Source organism: Schistocerca cancellata, chromosome 11, assembly GCF_023864275.1.
Source record: "Schistocerca cancellata isolate TAMUIC-IGC-003103 chromosome 11, iqSchCanc2.1, whole genome shotgun sequence".
Classification (NCBI taxonomy): Eukaryota; Metazoa; Arthropoda; class Insecta; order Orthoptera; family Acrididae; genus Schistocerca; species Schistocerca cancellata.
The window spans coordinates 69,123,151-69,143,461 of record NC_064636.1 but is presented as its reverse complement, the minus strand read 5'-3'; the positions used below and the strand labels follow the sequence as shown (position 1 = coordinate 69,143,461).

The following is a 20,311-nucleotide window of genomic DNA, read 5'->3' as shown; positions in this document are numbered from 1 at the left end:
AAGTGAATTTTTATCTGCTTTTTTGAACAGGTATATTTTTCGTTCATTTTTCGAGGATTTGGGTATTACAATATTCAATCTCGCTACGACAACCCTATGTTCACCAATCCCAATATCGGTTTTGATGCTGGTTATTAAGTCAGGATTATTTGTTGCTAAGATCTGTCTGTAGAGGAATCGCAGCCCATTCTTCCCCAAATGCTGAAACCACGGAGGGTAGTGATGTATGACGCTGCAGTCTGAGTGAAGCGTTTTCTACAGCCTTCATGTCGGGACTATGGCAGGCCAGGACATAACAGACATTAAAAATTCCAATTAAAACCAGTCTTGACCGCATAAAGCAATTCATTTTTAGGTAAAAACTTTCTAACGACAAGATCGCATAAATACTCCTTCATTTACAGACAACCAGTTTCGACAGACCTTGCCTTCATCTTCAGGTGTTCAAAAATTTTTGTTCTAAAATGTGTTCACTTTGAGTTGGAACCTCTCGCCAAGTTGTCTGGTAGAAACAGTAGAATATAATACAGTGTGGTCCATTGATAGTGACCGGACCAAACATCTCACAAAATAAGTATCAAACGAAAAAACTACAAAGAACCAAACTCGTCTAGCTTGAAGGGGGAAACCAGATGGCGCTTTGGTTGACCCGCTAGAAGTTTCGTTCTTTGTAGTTTTTTTGTTTGACGCTTATTTCATGAGATATTTGCCCCGGTCACGATCAATGGACCACCCTGTAAAAAAGGCTAGTCATACTATGAAGTGCCAAAGAAACTGGTATAGACATGTGTATTCAAATGTAAACAGTACAATACGGCGCTGTGGTCAGCAACGCCTATATAACAAGTGTCTGGCGCATTTGTTAGACCGATTGAGCTGCTACAATGGCAGGTAGGTCGGCGTACGAGCGATGGGACACAGCATCCCCGAGGTAATGATGAAGCGGGGATTTTTCCTTAAGACCATTTCACGAGTGTACTGTGAATAGGAGGAATTCGGTAAAGCCTCAAATCTCCGACATTGCTGCGGCCGGAGAAAGAGCCTGCAAGAACGGGACCAGCGACGACCGAAGAGAATCGTTCAACGTGACAGAAGTGCAACCCTTCCGCAAATTGCTCCAGATTTCAGTGCTGGGCCAGAACAAGTGTCAGCGTGTGAACCATTCAACGAAACATCATCGATATGGGCTTTCGGAGTCGAAGGCCCCCTCGTGTACTCTTAATGACTGCACGACACAGAGCTTTACGCCTCGCCTGGACACGTCAACTCCGACATTAGATTGTTGATGACTGAAAACATGTTGCCTGGTCGGACGAGTCTCGATTTAAGTTGTGTAAGTAGGCTGTTTAGGTTCTTATATTGGTATCGCCGCCGCCACGTAGTGCTCTCTGTATGAAAATCACTGGCTGTGCTGTGTGCAGTCTGTGGCTAGTTTGCATTGTTGTCTGCCATTGTAGTGTTGGGCAGCGGCAGCTGGATGTGAACAGCGCGCAGCGTTGCGCAGTTGGAGGTGAGCCGCCAGCAGTGGTGGATGTGGGGAGAGAGATGGCGGAGTTTTGAAATTACATATATTATGACTTTTGATGATATTAAGGTACATACATTGTTTGTTCTCTATTAAAATCTTTCATTTGCTAACTATCCCTATTAGTAGTTAGTGCCTTCCGTAGTTTGAATCTTTTATTTAGCTGGCAGTAGTGGCGCTCGCTGTATTGCAGTAGTTCGAGTAACGAAGATTTTTGTGAAGTCAGCGATTTGTGAAACGTATAGGTTAATGTTAGTCAGGGCCATTTTTTTGTAGGGATTATTGAAAGTCAGATTGCGTTGCGCTAAAAATATTGTATGTCAGTTTAAGCAGTCTTGTATAATTTTTCTAAGGGGACGTTTCAGTTGTATCGACCAGATCGACTTGTACGAGTGTGAAGACAACCTCATCACTCCTTGGACCCAGAATACCAGCAGAGGTCTGTTCAAGCTGGTGGAGGCTCTGTAATGGTGTTGGGCGTGTGCAGGTGGAATGATATGGGACCCCTGATACGTCTAGATGCGACTCTTGACGGGTGACACGTACGTAAGCATCCTGTCTGATCACCTGCATCCATTCGTGTCCACTGTGCATTCCTACGGACTTGGGCCATTGCAGCAGGACAATGCGACATCCCATGCGTCCAGAATTGTTACAGAGTGGTTCCAGGAACACTCTTCTAAGTTTAAATGCTTCCGTTGTCCACCAGACTCCCGAGACACGAACATTATTGAGCATATCTGGGATGCCTTGCAACGTGCTGTTCAGAAGAGATCTCCACTCCCTCGCACTCTTACGGATTAATGGACAGCCGTGCAGGATTCATGGTGTCAGTTCTCTCCAGCACTACTTCAGACATTAGTCGAGTCCATGCCACGTCGTGTTGCGGCACTTCTGCGTGCTCGCCGGGGGCCCTAAACAATATTAGGCAGGTGTTCAGTTTCTTTTGCTTTTCAGTGTATAATGAGCTGCGTTTTATCTACATGATAGTACACAAGTTGGCGTGGTCTCTGTTTGCGAAATCCATGTTTCATTTTTATAGAGGAGTTGTTCATTTTTCAAAAACGCCATATTTCTTGAGCATAAAACATGTTCCATAGTTCAACAATAGATAGACGTCAACGGTTTAGGTCTGTAATTGTATGGATCTGTCTTATGGCCGCTCTTAAAAACGGGATGACCTGCGGTTTATTCCAGTCGTTAGGTACCTTTCGTTGCTCAAACGATCTACGATAAATTACTGCTAGAAAGCGAGCAAGTTCTTTCGCATAATCTTTATGGAATCTTATAAGTACCTCATCTGGTCCTGAAGCCGTTCCACTACTAAGCGACGGCAGCTGCTTTTCAATTCTGCGATCGGTTTTCTCATTATTTGCCATTTCGATGTTGGTACGGCGATTGAAAGGGGGGACAGTGTTAAATTCAGTATTTCGGCCTTCTTTCTGTTCTGGGCGCTACAGTCCGGAACCGCACGGCTGCTACGGTCGCAGGTTCGAATCCTGCCTCGGGCATGGATGTGTGTGATGTCCTTAGGTTAGTTAGGTTTAAGTAGTTCTAAGTTCTAGGGGACTGATGACCTTAGAAGTTAAGTCCCATAGCGCTCAGAGCCATTTGAACCATATTTTTGTCATCTTCCGTTTCGGTGTTTCGGTGCCGGTGTGGTCGCTGAGAGAATGATTAGATGATTTTGACCCACTTACTATTTTTACATACGACCAAAGTCTCTTAGGGTCTTTACTGAGGTCGGTTGAAAACCTCTTTACTTTCAAAATCATTGAACGCTTCTCTCATTGCTCTCCGTACGCTTCGTTCAGCTCTTGTTTGTCAGCTACATTTTCATTCTCTTGAATCTGAGATGAAGTGCTCTTTGCCATTGTAAATCATTATTGCATTTGTACTTTTTGGTTCCAAATGTTATTTTCTGTGAATGGGTTCATAATATCGTATTTACTTTACGTCACAGCAAGGTTTTTACGACTGTTGTCGCATATTCTCTGTGTTTCTTCGGTGCCGTTTCCATCGGCATACATCATGTCATCTGCCGCTGTATGAGGAGCTGTTAGTGAACAAACATGAAAACGTGAAGTTACGGATGTCACAGTTATACAGTTGAGACTGCGGTAGCGTTGTGGATACAGGTTTGGTGGGTATTACGTTGTTACGTAGTTTGTCATGTACTCACTTCCGTTGGACGGTTTGCAGCTGCTTTTAGATACAGAAAAACATAACTTCCGCGCCTTGTTCGTGATTCAAAACATTATGCCATCTTGCGGTTCGCGAGCGTCGCGAGAAATGCATCGCATATTGCGAGACGGTTATGATAATATTGTAGCGGGATTTCTGACGATTTTTCTTCCTTATTTATGTCTCTGTGTGTGACGGGGAAGCGGTTTTATGGGTGTTTTTCTGTTCTGTGTCCTGTGTCATAGAGCGGTGAAGGGTTTGTTGTTCCAAAGTGTCGTCTTTTCGATTATTAGATAACAAAAGTGTTTTGCATCAATGCTGACCCACAATACCTTATTGTTGTTTTCATGCTAACACGGACCAATGGTAGAGTTTCAAGATTATTGAGTAGTATGCTTTTAGGTTGCCTAGTACCTCCAACTACCTGTGAAGCTTAACTATCTGTCGGAAATAAAGTGACTCGAGTATCGTAAAGATTGCTTTACAGCTGTAACAGAGACCACGAGACACAGTACGAAGCAATAAAAATATTTACCCTAAATAAATCGACGCTGGAATCGGAAAATACACTTTATCTACAGAGCTGAAGTGCAGACTGCGTTACGCAGTGTACTTTTAAGCAGCAAACCTGTAAAGGGTTTTTGGAAACTCAGAATCTACTATGTAGGAATCAACATGGATTCCGGAAACAGCGATCGTGTGAGACCCAACTCGCTTTATTTGTTCATGAGACCCAGAAAATATTAGATACAGGCTCCCAGGTAAATGCTATTTTTCTTGACTTCCGGAAGGCGTTCGATACAGTTCCGCACTGTCGCCTGATAAACAAAATAAGAGCCTACGGAATATCAGACCAGCTGTGTGGCTGGATTGAAGAGTTTTTAGCAAACAGAACACAGCATGTTGTTATCAACGGAGAGACGTCTACAGACGTTAAAGTAACCTCTGGTGTGCCACAGGGGAGTGTTATGGGACCATTGCTTTTCACAATATATATAAATGACCTAGTAGATAGTGTCGGAAGTTCCATGCGGCTTTTCGCGGATGATGCTGTAGTATACAGAGAAGTTGCAGCATTAGAAAATTGTAGCGAAATGCAGGAAGGTCTGCAGCGGATAGTCCCTTGGTGCAGGGAGTGGCAACTGACCCTTAACATAGACAAATGTAATGTATTGCGAATACATAGAAAGAAGGATCCTTTATTGTATGATTATATGATAGCGGAACAAACACTGGTAGCAGTTACTTCTGTAAAATATCTGGGAGTATGCGTGCGGAACGATTTGAAGTGGAATGATCATATAAAATTAATTGTTGGTAAGGCGGGTACCAGGTTGAGATTCATTGGGAGAGTCCTTAGAAAATGTTGTCCATCAACAAAGGAGGTGGCTTACAAAACACTCGTTCGACCTATACTTGAGTATTGCTCATCAGTGTGGGATCCGTACCAGATCGGGTTGACGGAGGAGATAGAGAAGATTCAAAGAAGAGCGGCGCGTTTCGTCACAGGGTTATTTGGTAACCGTGATAGCGTTACGGAGATGTTTAACAAACTCAAGTGGCAGACTCTGCAAGAGAGGCGCTCTGCATCGCGGTGTAGCTTGCTCGCCAGGTTTCGAGAGGGTGCGTTTCTGGATGAGGTATCGAATATATTGCTTCCCCCTACTTATACCTCCCGAGGAGATCACGAATGTAAAATTAGAGAGATTAGAGCGCGCACAGAGGCCTTCAGACAGTCGTTCTTCCCGCGAACCATACGCGACTGGAACAGGAAAGGGAGGTGATGACAGTGGCACGTAAAGTGCCCTCCGCCACACACCGTTGGGTGGCTTGCGTAGTATAAATGTAGATGTAGATGTAGATGTAGAAAAAGTTTAATTATTTTCCCGAAAGAAAAAGAATTTAGCATTGTAAAAACAGATCTAAAAGTTTAGTGGAGGTCACATGCACAGTACGAAGTAACAAGCATCGTAAATAAATCGAAGCTAGTGTCGGAAAATACATTTTAGCTGCATAGATAAAGTGGAGATTGTGTTGCGCGTTGAGGAATATATATGTGTATCAAACGGTCATCACACAAGAACTTTAACTACATAGAGGAAAGAACACGAACAAATTGCCGTATAAACAGCTGTATTAGGAGTACGATAAAAAATCTAAAAAGCTGGTAAGTCGAACAAAAAAATAGGGAAACCAAAAAGATATGTCAAAGTATAGACAGTAGAAAAATTTGTTTGCAAATTTATTTCCCAGAGACGGAATTTATAACAAACGTTAAAAACAGTCCACAGAGATTATTCATAGTCAAAATAAAAGCAATACAGTAAACTCATTCAAATATTCTTGTCGGCGGCTAAGAATAAAAAATAATGAGGACATTCTAAACATCACAGCAAATAAAACGAACACAGCATTCCATAACACTGGAAACATATACAAGAAAAAGGATACATCGTGGACACAAAAATTAAAGTTTATAATACAGTAGTCGCACCGAAACATTGCAACTAGTAGGGAAAGGTGGCTTAAACAAAGTTATGAAGACCGAAAGGAGACTGGTTACAAGCATACTTGGCCCGAGAACAGCACAAGCAGAATACAACAGCCCACGATCTAACAAAGAAATGTACGAATGTGTAGAAAATATAATCCACACAATGCGCAAAAGAAGAAAGCCGTTATTCGCACATCTGACTAAAATGGATGATGGCTGACGAAGCAAATCTTTAGTAAATTTAAGGAGCCGAAAGGACAACCAGCATGGTTTCCACAGGTACCAAATGACCTGAAAGAAGCAAACACCAATATAAAGGCCATACGTCACAGGAATTTATTTAGAAACAAAATTCAGACTTTCAAGTTGTCTACAGGGACAAATAAGAAAGAAAAAGAAAACAGCCCCATAACATCAAACAGCTCCAGAAGAAAGTGATCAGGCGACATGAAACGAATGTGGGGGAAAAAGGAAGAAGAATATATGCATCAAGAAGTGAAATATTGATTTAACGTGCTGTGAAAAAAGGTTATTCGAACAAATAAATAAAAAACTACAGCTCCCTCCGTATTCTGTGCTGTTCACTGCAGACTTAAATAAGTAATTGTGGGACCAACAGTTTGATTGAAAAATGCATTTTTGCGCTTTTATGAAAATATATACCCGTGCCTGTCACCATTATTATTTAAAGGTGCACTGGAACATAACGGCTGGAAAAAAAAAAATTATTCCATAATTTGAGGGGCGATAGCCTGGACCAAAACAAGAGAGAAAATTGTTCAGTAAATATGGGCCTTAAAATGCATACTTGTTCATCTTTGTTACTGTGACGCACATCTCTTCTACTGAACAAGTGCTCATTGCTCTTAACACTTTAGAAACCATGTTTATTGAACAATTTTTTCTTCTTTAGCTCCATATTACCACCTTTCAAAATATGGAATACGCCCAGCATAACGAGAGAATGGTACAAAGATAAGACAAAAAACATGTGTACTGGTATCTCAAAACTTCTTGTAAGTTTGAAATGCTTGATTTGTTGATGATGTTGCTCTCCACGCCAACGATGTTTATGAGACCAAACAAGAAGTTAAATCGCTACAAGTGATAGCACAGACAGTCGACATTAGAATATTATTAAGAAAATCATCTACCATTTGCAAACAAAATTAATATAGCAAAACAGGAATTCAATATTGCTGACAAAATTAAAATATTTAGGTGAAATCATGATTAACGTATGTCTCAATGACAAACGGGCATGACGAAACAGAATGAAAAAATTGATCAAGGCTTATTACATTACCAAAAACATATACAACAGAAAAGCATATCAATAGTCGCAGATTAAAAATTACAAAAGTTACACAACAAGAAAAACATATACACAGCTGAAACCATTTTCAAAACAAGAAACTAAGAAGAAATTGACACAATACTCAAGACAGAAAGAAGAATGATTAGGACATACGTAGGCGTAAATAAAAAAAACATTAATTTAACTGGAATTAAGAAAAACTTCAAATGAAACACAATACAAGAAAATAGAATCGATAATAAGCAAGTTCTGGGAGAAACACATTTCATTCTTTGGATATGTGGTGGGAGCACTGGCTAACAGATGTAGAACGACAATACAAAAGCAAAATTGTAGAATAGTAAGAAGAACATTAAATGCATTACGGAAATTAAGGAAAATGTAAGAGAACTCTAAATTTCAGTAGATAAACAAAAAAAGCAGAAAACACCCAAACAGTACACAGTACACAAATCAGCCTATAAACAAATATCAATAACAGGGCTACAGGAAGGGTGATTTCAATAGCACAAAGAAAAAATACGTGGAAGACTGAAAAACTGCTGGACGGACAGAACAGTAAAAAACCCTGTATACAATAATAAATTATAAAAATTCGTTGTATATTTATTATAAAGTTGTATAGTTCCATTATTACTAAACTGAATTGTATAAGGGGCCCACAGAATAACAATAACAGGTTATTTTAGAATTGAGTTTCAGTTTTATTAGTCCTCAGTTCCTTTTCCATTCATTAGTCTCATAGTTTCAACTACAGGTATATAACACAATTTGTTTTGCAATTTCGATGTGTCTACAGAAATGTTGTCTACAGCAGCATTGCTGAATGCTGCAACTCTTGTTATAAACAATATGAGGAAGAAATAGATTATATAAAATGACAAGGGACTTCACTATATAGTCAAGGGACTTCAGTGTATAGCTGTATAATAACTCTGTCCTAAACATTTCAATTAAAATGTCCACTTAATATTACAGTACACGAGTCTCTTTAGAAGTCACAAACATTAATAATGGCCTTAATTGTTTTCTAAATAACTCAAAACCATCACATGCATCCCAGTGCATCTTGACTATTGTTATGAACTTTCCATCAATTCTACGGCACAAACTAAACACTGCAAAATCGGATGTTGTACTTTATATTACTTCTCAACACAAATGGCAACTCAGACCTCAACTTTCACCGCTCAAACTGGTTTGTGGTCCCTTAGTAACTATAAATTTTAAAGTAAAGTAGGCACAGCGAAAAAAAAATTACATAACCACGTTTAACAAATAAACAAATGAATCGCAACCAGGCAAGCCTACTGCCGCACACCTCTGCTAACCAGGCAAGCACGTAGAGCAGAAATACCATATTTACGCGAATCTATTGCGCCATAGAATGTAATGCGCAACTCAATTTTACGAACTAAATTAATTAAAAAGAGGAATTTTGGCACATCGATGGTAGGGTATTTTTGTATCGTTGAAATTCATTTTACAATGATAACTTTATTTCAAACAATAGTGAATACATGAACTATAGAAAGTAACAATAATTTATTTTTAAGTTACTCATTACGGTAATAAGTGACAGTTTATTGTTAAAAAAGAACGCCTAACTTGTTTACCTACATGACACACAAAGAAGCATACTGTAAATGACAGGCGTTACTCATAATTATTCACAAGCGTCATTATTATTGGAATCCTCGGAAGAGCCTACATTAGAAATAGATTCATTTCCTCCTTCCCTGCCATCCTCGGTGTGGTTCCGGAGCACATCATCTTTACTGCCATCCAGAGTAAATACAGCATTTATTGAATGATTTGACGATCATTGCTGCTTCGATACGTTTCCAGGCAGCCGAAACCCAGTGCGCAATACTGTACAGTCCAGCACGTTTAATTTTTCCTGGCGGAGTCAGTTCACCATCTAGTTTGCAAAACCATTTTTCGTACTGTTCCTGAACGTAATCTTTGAAAGGTTTATTTACACTAACGTCCAAGGGTTATAGTACAGAAGTCATTCCTCCAGGAATAATAAGGTCACTGGATAGTCACTGGATAGTCAGTGAGATGAACACGAAATGCATCAAGGCTATCATTGATGGTTTCTTGGAAAGCCCACCAGGACGAAGTTCCCTCACGTTTTGAAGCCAGTCAAGCATCAAAGTTTCAGTCATCCATCCCTTCTCTTCCTTCCGAACAATGACGTCATCGGGGAATAGCTTTTCATTTTTTGGAGTCTTGGGGCTTGTACAATTTGTACAGAAACCAGTTATAAGAGTCGAGGGACATGAAAGGGAAGCAGTGGTTGGGAAGGGAGTGAGACAGGGTTGTAGCCTATCCCCAATGTTATTTAATCTGTATATTGAGCAAGCAATAAAAGAAAAATTCGGAGTAGGAATTAAAATGCATGGAGAAGAAATTAAAACTTTGAGGTTCGCCGATGACATTGTAATTCTGTCAGAGACAGCAAAGGACTTGGAAGAGCAGTTGAACGGAATGGACAGTGTCTTGAAAGGAGGATATAAGATGAACATCAACAAAAGGAAAACGAGGATAATGGAATGCAGTCAAATTAAATCGGGTGATGCTGAGGGAATTAGGTTAGGAAATGAGGCACTTAAAGTAGTAAAGGAGTTTTGCTATTTGGGGAGCAAAATAACTGATGATGGTCGAAGTAGAGAGGATATAAAATGTTGACTGGCAATGGCAAGGAAAGCGTTTCTGAAGAAGAGAAATTTGTTAACATCGAGTATAGATTTAAGTGTCAGGAAGACGTTTCTGAAAGTATTTTAATGGAAGTGAAACATGGACGATAACTAGTTTGGACAAGAAGAGAATAGAAGCTTTCGAAATGTGCTGCTACAGAAGAATGCTGAAAATTAGATGGGTAGATCACATAACTAATGAGGAGGTATTGAATAAAATTGGGGAGAAGAGGAGTTTATGGCACAACTTGACTAGAAGAAGGGATCGGTTGGTAGGACATGTTCTGAGGCATCAAGGGATCACCAATTTATTATTGGAGGGCAGCGTGGAGGGTAAAAATCGTAGGGGGAGACCAAGAGATGAATACACTAAGCAGAAGGATGTAGGTTGCAGTAGGTACTGGGAGATGAAGAGGCTTGCACAGGATAGAGTAGATGGAGAGCTGCATCAAACCAGTCTCAGGACTGAAGACCACAACAACAACATGGTAAAAAAAGGTTGGCACTAGATTCGCGTAAATACGGTATCTCCGAAGTGAACACGTCACGTGAGCTTGGGACGAAGCTGTTTATCCTCAATTCACAGTCGCCGTCACGTCAAAACATTTCGCAATGCATATCAAATGGCGGTATTCGCACAGGTCGTCAACACGCCGTCACGTCGCGTTACGACGCTTGAAGGTGTCTAAAGAATAAAGTTTTGAAGGTGTCATCGTCTGCCGACATCGTAAATTAACGTATTTTCGCCGGCTTCACTCGTATTATAGAAGTGGACTTCGTGCTTTTGTGTCTTCGTAAGCTTTATTTTATTATTATGCTTTGTTTTCGTGGCAAATTGCAAATGATCCATGACGACTTGCGTATTTTTTCCATGGAGTGTTCTTACACAGAAGAGGTAAGATATCTACACACGACAAGCTATTTAAGTTTTACAATAACATTTGACACCCACGATGTATATAAATAAGACCATCAGTTGAAGAAACAATTTCCATTACATAACATTTGAAGTGAAAATTTCAGCTTTAATGAAGGTGAAAAATACAGCAGTTCATGTGTTAAGAAAAAAGAATATAATGGATAAGGTAAATAGGCACCATTTAGTTCTTTATAGCTATCGTTTAACGTGTTTGTACGAACACTGATCAGTCAGAACATTATGACCATCCACCTAACAGCCGAAATGTCCACCTTCTACATCTACATCTACGTGATTACTCTGCTATTCACAATAAAGTGCCTGGCAGAGGGTTCAATGAACCACCTTCAAGCTGTCTCTCTACCGTTCCACTCTTGAACGGCACGCGAGAAAAACGAGCACTTAAATTTTTCTGTGCGAACCCCGATTTCTCTTATTTTATCGTGATAATCATTTCTCCCTATGTAGGTCAACAGAATGTTTTCGCAATCGGAGGAGAAAACTGGTGGCTGAAATTTGATGATTAGATCCCTTCGCAAAGAAAAACGCCTTTATTTTTATGATTGCCACTCCAATTCACGTACATGGCTGTGACACAATCTCCCCTATTTCGCGATAATACAAAACGAGCTGCCCTTCTCTGTACTTTTTCGATGTCCTCCATGAGTCCCACCTGATGTGGATCCCACACCGCACAGCAATACTCCAGAATAGGGTGGACAAGCGTAGTGTAAGCAGTCTCTTTGGTAGACCTGTTGCACCTTCCAGGTGTTCTGCCAATGAACTGCAGTCTTTGGTTTGCTCTACCCACAACATTATTTATGTTATCGTTCCAATTTATTTTATTTGTAATTGTAATCCCTAAGTATTTAGTTGGATTTACAGCCTTCATATTTGTGCGACTTACCGCGTAATCGAAATTTAGCTGATTTCTTTTAGTACTCATGTGAATAACTTCACACTTTTCCTTAATCAGAGTGAATTGCCACTTTTCGCACCATACAGATTTAGACAGCCGCCTGCAACGGAAATACCGCTATTCGCAGAACGTAACGAATGGTGAAGCTTTAAGAAAAGTGAAACACACGACGCAAATCTGAGGGAACAGTCCAATTTTTTAACTGACCAATTACTAAATTTACGAGCAAAGGGGCCATACATGTGACAGCAAAATTTTTACGAACCGCTTTTCTTCAACAGAGGCATGAATGTACTGGGTGTCTATAATTAGGCCTAAAGTGCGGCATGTCACGGAGGTACACTCCTGGAAATTGAAATAAGAACACCGTGAATTCATTGTCCCAGGAAGGGGAAACTTTATTGACACATTCCTGGGGTCAGATACATCACATGATCACACTGACAGAACCACAGGCACATAGACACAGGCAACAGAGCATGCACAATGTCGGCACTAGTACAGTGTATATCCACCTTTCGCAGCAATGCAGGCTGCTATTCTCCCATGGAGACGATCGTAGAGATGCTGGATGTAGTCCTGTGGAACGGCTTGCCATGCCATTTCCACCTGGCGCCTCAGTTGGACCAGCGTTCGTGCTGGACGTGCAGACCGCGTGAGACGACGCTTCATCCAGTGCCAAACATGCTCAATAGGGGGACAGATCCGGAGATATTGCTGGCCAGGGTAGTTGACTTACACCTTCTAGAGCACGTTGGGTGGCACGGGATACATGCGGACGTGCATTGTCCTGTTGGAACAGCAAATTCCCTTGCCGGTCTAGGAATGGTAGAACGATGGGTTCGATGACGGTTTGGATGTACCGTGCACTATTCAGTGTCCCCTCGACGATCACCAGTGGTGTACGGCCAGTGTAGGAGATCGCTCCCCACACCATGACGCCGGGTGTTGGCCCTGTGTGCCTCGGTCGTATGCAGTCCTGATTGTGGCGCTCACCTGCACGACGCCAAACACGCATACGACTATCATTGGCACCAAGGCAGAAGGGACTCTCATCGCTGAAGACGACACGTCTCCATTCGTCCCTCCATTCACGCCTGTCGCGACACCACTGGAGGCGGGCTGCACGATGTTGGGGCGTGAGCGGAAGACGGCCTAACGGTGTGCGGGACCGTAGCCCAGCTTCATGGAGACGGTTGCGAATGGTCCTCGCCGATACCCCAGGAGCAACAGTGTCCCTAATTTGCTGGGAAGTGGCGGTGCGGTCCCCTACGGCACTGCGTAGGATCCTACGGTCTTGGCGTGCATCCGTGCGTCGCTGCGGTCCGGTCCCAGGTCGACGGGCACGTGCACCTTCCGCCGACCACTGGCGACAACATCGATGTACTGTGGAGACCTCACGCCCCACGTGTTGAGCGATTCGGCGGTACGTCCACCCGGCCTCCCGCATGCCCACTATACGCCCTCGCTCAAAGTCCGTCAACTGCACATACGGTTCACGTCCACGCTGTCGCGGCATGCTACCAGTGTTAAAGACTGCGATGGAGCTCCGTATGCCACGGCAAACTGGCTGACACTGACGGCGGCGGTGCACAAATGCTGCGCAGCTAGCGCCATTCGACGGCCAACACCGCGGTTCCTGGTGTGTCCGCTGTGCCGTGCGTGTGACCATTGCTTGTACAGCCCTCTCGCAGTGTCCGGAGCAAGCATGGTGGGTCTGACACACCGGTGTCAATGTGTTCTTTTTTCCGTTTCCAGGAGTGTATAATGTGGACTGTAATTGACGTATAACAACGGAACGTGGCAGATCTACTAATGCGTTATTACGAAACCGGTTTACGCCGAAATAAAATCGGTTCCAAGGAAACGACGTACATCACTGCACGCCGATCTACACCACTGGACAGGTAACAGGAAACTGATTTTAGGTGCCCCTGTAGGCCGGTGGTAGTGTTCTTCCGGGAAAGGCCACTTCCCCCACCAAAAGCGCCGCTCGCTCTTGAGTTTACAGACACTACCACTGCGCCACCTCGCTAGGAAATGTTGTTTTCACCCGCTGGTAGCGTAGACCCACCCACCCACACACACATCCACCCACCCACCCACGCAAACACACACACATTATATTGCTTGAAAAGAAGACAAAAGACAATTAATTAGAAATATTGATTAAAAAACTAGAACTTTATGGTATTGTAGATAAACCATTACAATTTTTTCAATCATACTTAAGCAATAGGGTACAATTAGTAAAAACAAACTATCAAAAGTCAACACCCATGAAAGTAAAGAGAGGAATTCCACAAGGCTCAGTGCTTGTCCCTTTCCTGTTCATTGTTTACATCAATGACTTCTCAAATTATATGCCATGCAACAATGTACTGTATGCTGATGATATGACACTAATAACAGATGGAGAAAATCTGCAAGATGTCATGGAATACAACAATGTAGTAACTGAAATGAGCAGTGACTGGTGCAGAGTCAATCTTTTATCAATAAACAAATCGAAAACTGAAGAAATTTACTTCACCCTGAAACCAATTGAACAGAATACAAAAAATGTCAAGTTACTAGGTTTACATATGGATCAAAAACTTACATGGGACAGACACACAAATTATCTATGTGGCAAACTTGCTCGAACTCTCTATTATGCAAGCTGAGACACGTTATCAGTAAAAATCTGCTAATCTCCACATACTTTGCTTTTTTCGCATTCACAACTGCAATACGGGGTACTTCTTTGGGGTAACTCAGCGGGTTCAAGTACCATCTTCAAGTGGCAGAAGAAAGCAGTCAGGTGCATTTTAGGACTAGCACCAAGACAAAGTTGCAAAAACCATTTTCAAGAACTAAAGATAATGACACTACCTAGTATATACATTTATGATTGTTTAATATATGCTAAAGAGAATGTAAAGAACTTTAACTTAGGATCTGAAGAGCATGTTCATAATAGTCGAAATAATAGTAACATAGACCTACCGTACACAAGGCTGGCATTGACACAAAAGAGCCATAAACACCTTAGCTTAAAATTTTATAACAAACTCCCAAAAGCTGTGAGCGAACTACCGATGAATAAGTTTAAGCAGACAATAGAAGTGTGTTATGATATATTATTATTATTATTATTATCTTCTTTCCTTTCTCAGACCTTAGGTCTGGTTAAAAATGGAACGTGACGCGGAACTTGATCAAGCGTGACTTCCTTTTAACTGTACGGTATATGTTACATTGTATTTAGGAACTTTCGGGTTATTGAACATTTATCAATAATTACGGATTTCTGTAGTTGTATATATATGTTTGGATGTAGCTGTATTGCATTGATGTACTGGTGGATATTGTGTGGTATGACTCCTGTAGTTGATAGTATAATCGATATAATGTCAACTTTATTCTGATGCCACATGTCCTTGACTTCCTCAGCCAGTTGGATGTATTTTTCAATTTTTTCTCCTGTTTTCTTCTGTATATTTGTTGTATTGGGTATGGATATTTCGATTAGTTGTGTTAATTTCTTCTTTTTATTGGTGAGTATGGTGTCAGGTTTGTTATGTGGTGGTGTTTTATCTGTTATAATGGTTCTGTTCCAGTATAATTTGTATTCATCATTCTCCAGTACATTTTGTGGTGCATACTTGTATGTGGGAACGTGTTGTTTTATAAGTTTATGTTGTAAGGCAAGCTGTTGATGTATTATTTTTGCTACATTGTCATGTCTTCTGGGGTATTCTGTATTTGGTAGTATTGTACATCCGCTTGTGATGTGATCTACTGTTTCTATTTGTTGTTTGCAAAGTCTGCATTTATCTGTTGTGATATTGGGATCTTTAATAATATGCTTGCTGTAATATCTGGTGTTTATTGTTTGATCCTGTATTGCAATCATGAATCCTTTCGTCTCACTGTATATATTGCCTTTTCTTAGCCACATGTTGGATGCGTCTTGATCGATATGTGGCTGTGTTAGATGATACGGATGCTTGCCATGTAGTGTTTTCTTTTTCCAATTTACTTTCTTCGTATCTGTTGATGTTATGTGATCTAAAGGGTTGTAGAAGTGGTTATGAAAATGCAGTGGTGTAGCCGATGTATTTATATGAGTGATTGCTTTGTGTATTTTGTTAGTTTCTGCTCGTTCTAGAAAGAATTTTCTTAAATTGTCTACCTGTCCATAATGTAGGTTTTTTATGTCGATGAATCCCCTTCCTCCTTCCTTTCTGCTTAATGTGAATCTTTCTGTTGCTGAATGTATGTGATGTATTCTATATTTGTGGCATTGTGAACGTGTAAGTGTATTGAGTGCTTCTAGGTCTGTGTTACTCCATTTCAGTACTCCAAATGAGTAGTTCAATTATTATTATTATTATTATTATTAATTATTATTATTATTTACTATTATTATTATTATTACTATTGTGAATGAATAATTGTGGTATTATCAATATTACTTTAGCATGGTATCTGCTTGCCCTGCACAGGTACAGTTATGTACAATAATAATTATTGTAATTTTTTAAAAAAGTATTGAACACACTGACGATGCCAATTGTATGGAAAACATATTGAAAGGCAAATAAAGATTCTATTCTATTCTATAATTATGTCTGTGATACAACAGTCGTGTCTGGTAGCATACACCCACCCACGCACATACACACACACACACACACACACACACGCACACACACACATATTGCTTTTAAAAGAAGAAAAAAGACAATTAATTATGTCTGTATACTCACAACAGTCGTGTCACTTCTCGCCGTCCCTGGTCGCAGCAAAAATCGCTATCCGCATCCAAGGAACTCTCTTCTTCTCGTAGCAGCTGCCGGTTTTCTCCGACGATCAGGGATTGCTCGATGAACAACAACCACCACCTCAATTCGTTGCAACGCGGGCACTGAACAGATTGGACGTGACGTCACCGGTGGACACACGCGAAACGAAGAAACAAATCTGAGATACTGTTCCACGACAGTCTTCACCGCCAAACGCGCTCACTGTTGGCAGTTAAAAATAAACGTAAAAAACAATAAAATAAATCTACGTGCACAACCTATGATTTTCACATTTATTTCTAAATCGGCAAGGAGTGCAGCAGAAAAATGTTATTTTTTTCCCCCTTCTCTGCCGGTCAGCAAAACGGTTAACAAATTTTCGGAAAACGCGGCGCGACGAACGAAACCGGCAAGCGCAGAATTTCGCGGAAAAACTTCGCGAAACGAACCGAAACGACGGAGCGATCGAGCACTTCTCGCGCAAGAAAAAAAAAACACACACACACACAAAAACAAAACCGCACAATATATACTCTGAGTGAGTTTATACCTCTGTGGAAAACGCACAGATATTACAAGCCGCTTGTATCTGTTGCTTCTTTTTTTCTTCCTCACACTGTCAAAGAGAATCTCTGCTCATATTTGACAGTATTATCAATATATATATAAAAAAAACGCTCTGAAGGCACTAGACGTCACCCGTATCGTTCGATGTCGAATCAAGAATGTCTTCTTCCGTCGCGACAGCGGGGGAAAAAAAGTAGGAAAGGATTCTCGCTGCTCCAGAGCTTAAGGACCTGTGCCAGAAGATATGCCGCACTCAGAATGGGGCAATATCACGCAAGGGGGAGATAAATCATTTCATTCAGGCCGCGCAGCGAGAGATTATTGTCTCGTTCCCCTCTCCGTCAGCTCGCGGTCTGCACGTCTTAATCCCTCTCTTTCTCTTCCCAGACAGGAATAAATTAAAAGCGAGGACGGGGCACTGCTGCTCAGACTTCGTTGCTTTTTTGTCGTTGTTCTCCCTCCCGCTCGCCGTTCCGGCGAGACTGCAGCCGTCCGCTGTTGCACGCTCTTCGCCCCCTCCTCTTTCCTGCTCGGAGTAGTGGCGGGGGGGGGGGGGGGGGAGACCGCGTCCTTGACAAGTCTTGCCGCTACAGGTCGGAGTGTCACCGTTTCTTCAGCCACTCTGGCATCCTGAAAAGGAACAGAAAAAAAAAGCGTGTCACATTAAGTTTATTGTAGTGGCCGTCTTTCGCAGCCTATACTGTCTGCCCCAGGGGAAATGGTCGTTATTCGGGAGTAGGGCAGGATCGATCATTCGAAGCAAAAAGATCTCATTAGATCAATTATAAATGGTTTTTTGAAAGCCTGCGACTGTAGATATAATAGGTTTGTTTATAAATAAATAATCTGCTACCAGTCACGATTTTTCTTTATTTTATTATTCGCACGACGCGTTTCGAGAAATAATTCCCATTTTCAAGTGCGTTTTTTATGTGTGTTAAACCATTTCTTTTGATGTTGTCAGTGTGTGTGAGTCTGCTTCATTTTGTTGACTTTTAAGTTTCCTAATGGTCCATTTGTGTAGAGTCTCACACACACTTAACATCTTACACAACTTGTACACTTTACACATCGAAAATATCTTATATCTTATATCTTATATAAGATATTTTCGATGTGTAAAGTGTACAAGTTGTGTAAGATGTTAAGTGTGTGTGAGACTCTACACAAATGGACCATTAGGAAACTTAAAAGTCAACAAAATGAAGCAGACTCACACACACTGACAACATCAAAAGAAATGGTTTAACACACATAAAAAACGCACTTGAAAATGGGAATTATTTCTCGAAACGCGTCGTGCGAATAATAAAATAAAGAAAAATCGTGACTGGTAGCAGATTATTTATTTATAAACAAACCTATCAAAAAGATCTGGTAAACTTGGGCTCTGAAATGCATACCTCAACATACACTCAGTCGCAAAAGTATTCGGACAGTGGAAAGTCTTACACATAGACGTACTAAATAAAAACTAGAGCGCGCATTGGCGCTAGTGTCGCGTCCCCACACTGAACGGGATAGAAGCCGCCATTTGCAGGGGAACAGTGCGTAAACATGGTTCGTTCGTGTGTTGCTTTTAATTGTAACAGTATAATGGAAGCAAAGACGAAGGCGGAAACAATATTACATTTCACAGGTCAGTCATTTCTGGTCGTTTGTTACTTTCTATTACTTGTATATAGTATTTTCATGGAGAAATAATACATCATGAGCGTTTGTTTCTGTTTAGATTTCCCCCTACAAATGATTTTCTAAATCGGAAATGGATTGATGCTACTCGGAGACAGAACTTCCAACCGACAGCAAATCATTTGCTCTGCTCTCTTCATTTTGAAGAGAATTGTTACATGGGAAATTATGTAAACAGACGTCAACTGAAGGACGATGCTATACCGACAGTATTTGGATTTCCAACTTATTTTAAAAAGGTATAATGTCCTGGAAATCGTGCAATATAGGCCTAGGTTAAATAGTGTTGAAATACTGACAGTGTGTATAATTTTGAACGTTCCTTTTCCAGGTAACCAAGGCAATCAAATATTTATTAAGTATGAATCAGAGGTAGGTCCAATAATTGCGTTTAGATACTTAACATGTGTTGTCAGGCGGTGATTATACTTCGTAAATGGTCAAATATTTGATCAAATGCTGCAATCTCAACCACTTTTACAGCTGCTATCAGTGATAAAAACTAGTGTGCGAATGAAATTCCTACCGTATTTAAAGTGATATGGGTTATTACAATTAATCATACCAAAATTCGAGTGTAGACAATACTGTGCTAAACAAAAGCAAGCGTGCAAAATGTACACAGTAGTCGGCAAAAAGCAAACAGGACCTGACAGGAAAATTACGTGAATTAAATACTAATCGTACTGTCTGCTACTTTAAAAGTTTCATGTAATTATCTAATGCAAATAACTCGATGTAAACTCGCTCCACATTGTCAGGAAGGAGCCTTATATTCTTAAATTTCGCGTCCCTATGCAGACCTATTTTGGAAATTACGAAACTTCATTCATTTAAGTATAATTTTAAAATAGACTCGAATACTCAGTACTTTTTTAAACAAACATGTGTTTAATTTGTGCTTGAATTTGCTCTTGTTGCGTCTCATATACTTCAAATCACAACCCCAGTACTAAGGATTCATCCCTGCAAATGACGGCGATCAGCTGCTTCAATTGGGGGACAGCTGCCTCGCTACCCCGCTACGGCGTGGTAGGGGCTTGGTTTCACAATGAGTACTCGAGAAACACTGACTATGAAACTCAAACATATTTATTAGCAATATATATATGCGTAACAACATTAATTACAAAAGAATTATTGTATTATTTCGTTTCCAAAACATAAATAACAGAAAAATTAACAACAAAAATGAAACATC

The 20,311-nt window shown here is 40.8% G+C and overlaps 1 protein-coding gene and 1 long non-coding RNA gene across 2 annotated transcripts in view; both read right to left on the bottom strand.

Moving 5' to 3' along the window:
* Positions 1 to 17,185, bottom strand: part of LOC126108851 (alpha-mannosidase 2) — an 880,291-nt gene extending 863,106 nt beyond the window's left edge. The window contains exon 1 of the mRNA XM_049914220.1: positions 16,816 to 17,185. The gene's annotated coding sequence lies outside the window, so the exon portion shown is untranslated. The remainder of the gene's footprint in view (positions 1 to 16,815) is intronic.
* Positions 17,186 to 17,207: 22 nt separating this feature from the next.
* Positions 17,208 to 20,311, bottom strand: part of LOC126108853 (uncharacterized) — a 110,193-nt gene continuing 107,089 nt past the window's right edge. Inside the window, exon 2 of the long non-coding RNA XR_007523641.1 lies at positions 17,208 to 18,048. This is a non-coding gene — a long non-coding RNA (uncharacterized LOC126108853). The remainder of the gene's footprint in view (positions 18,049 to 20,311) is intronic.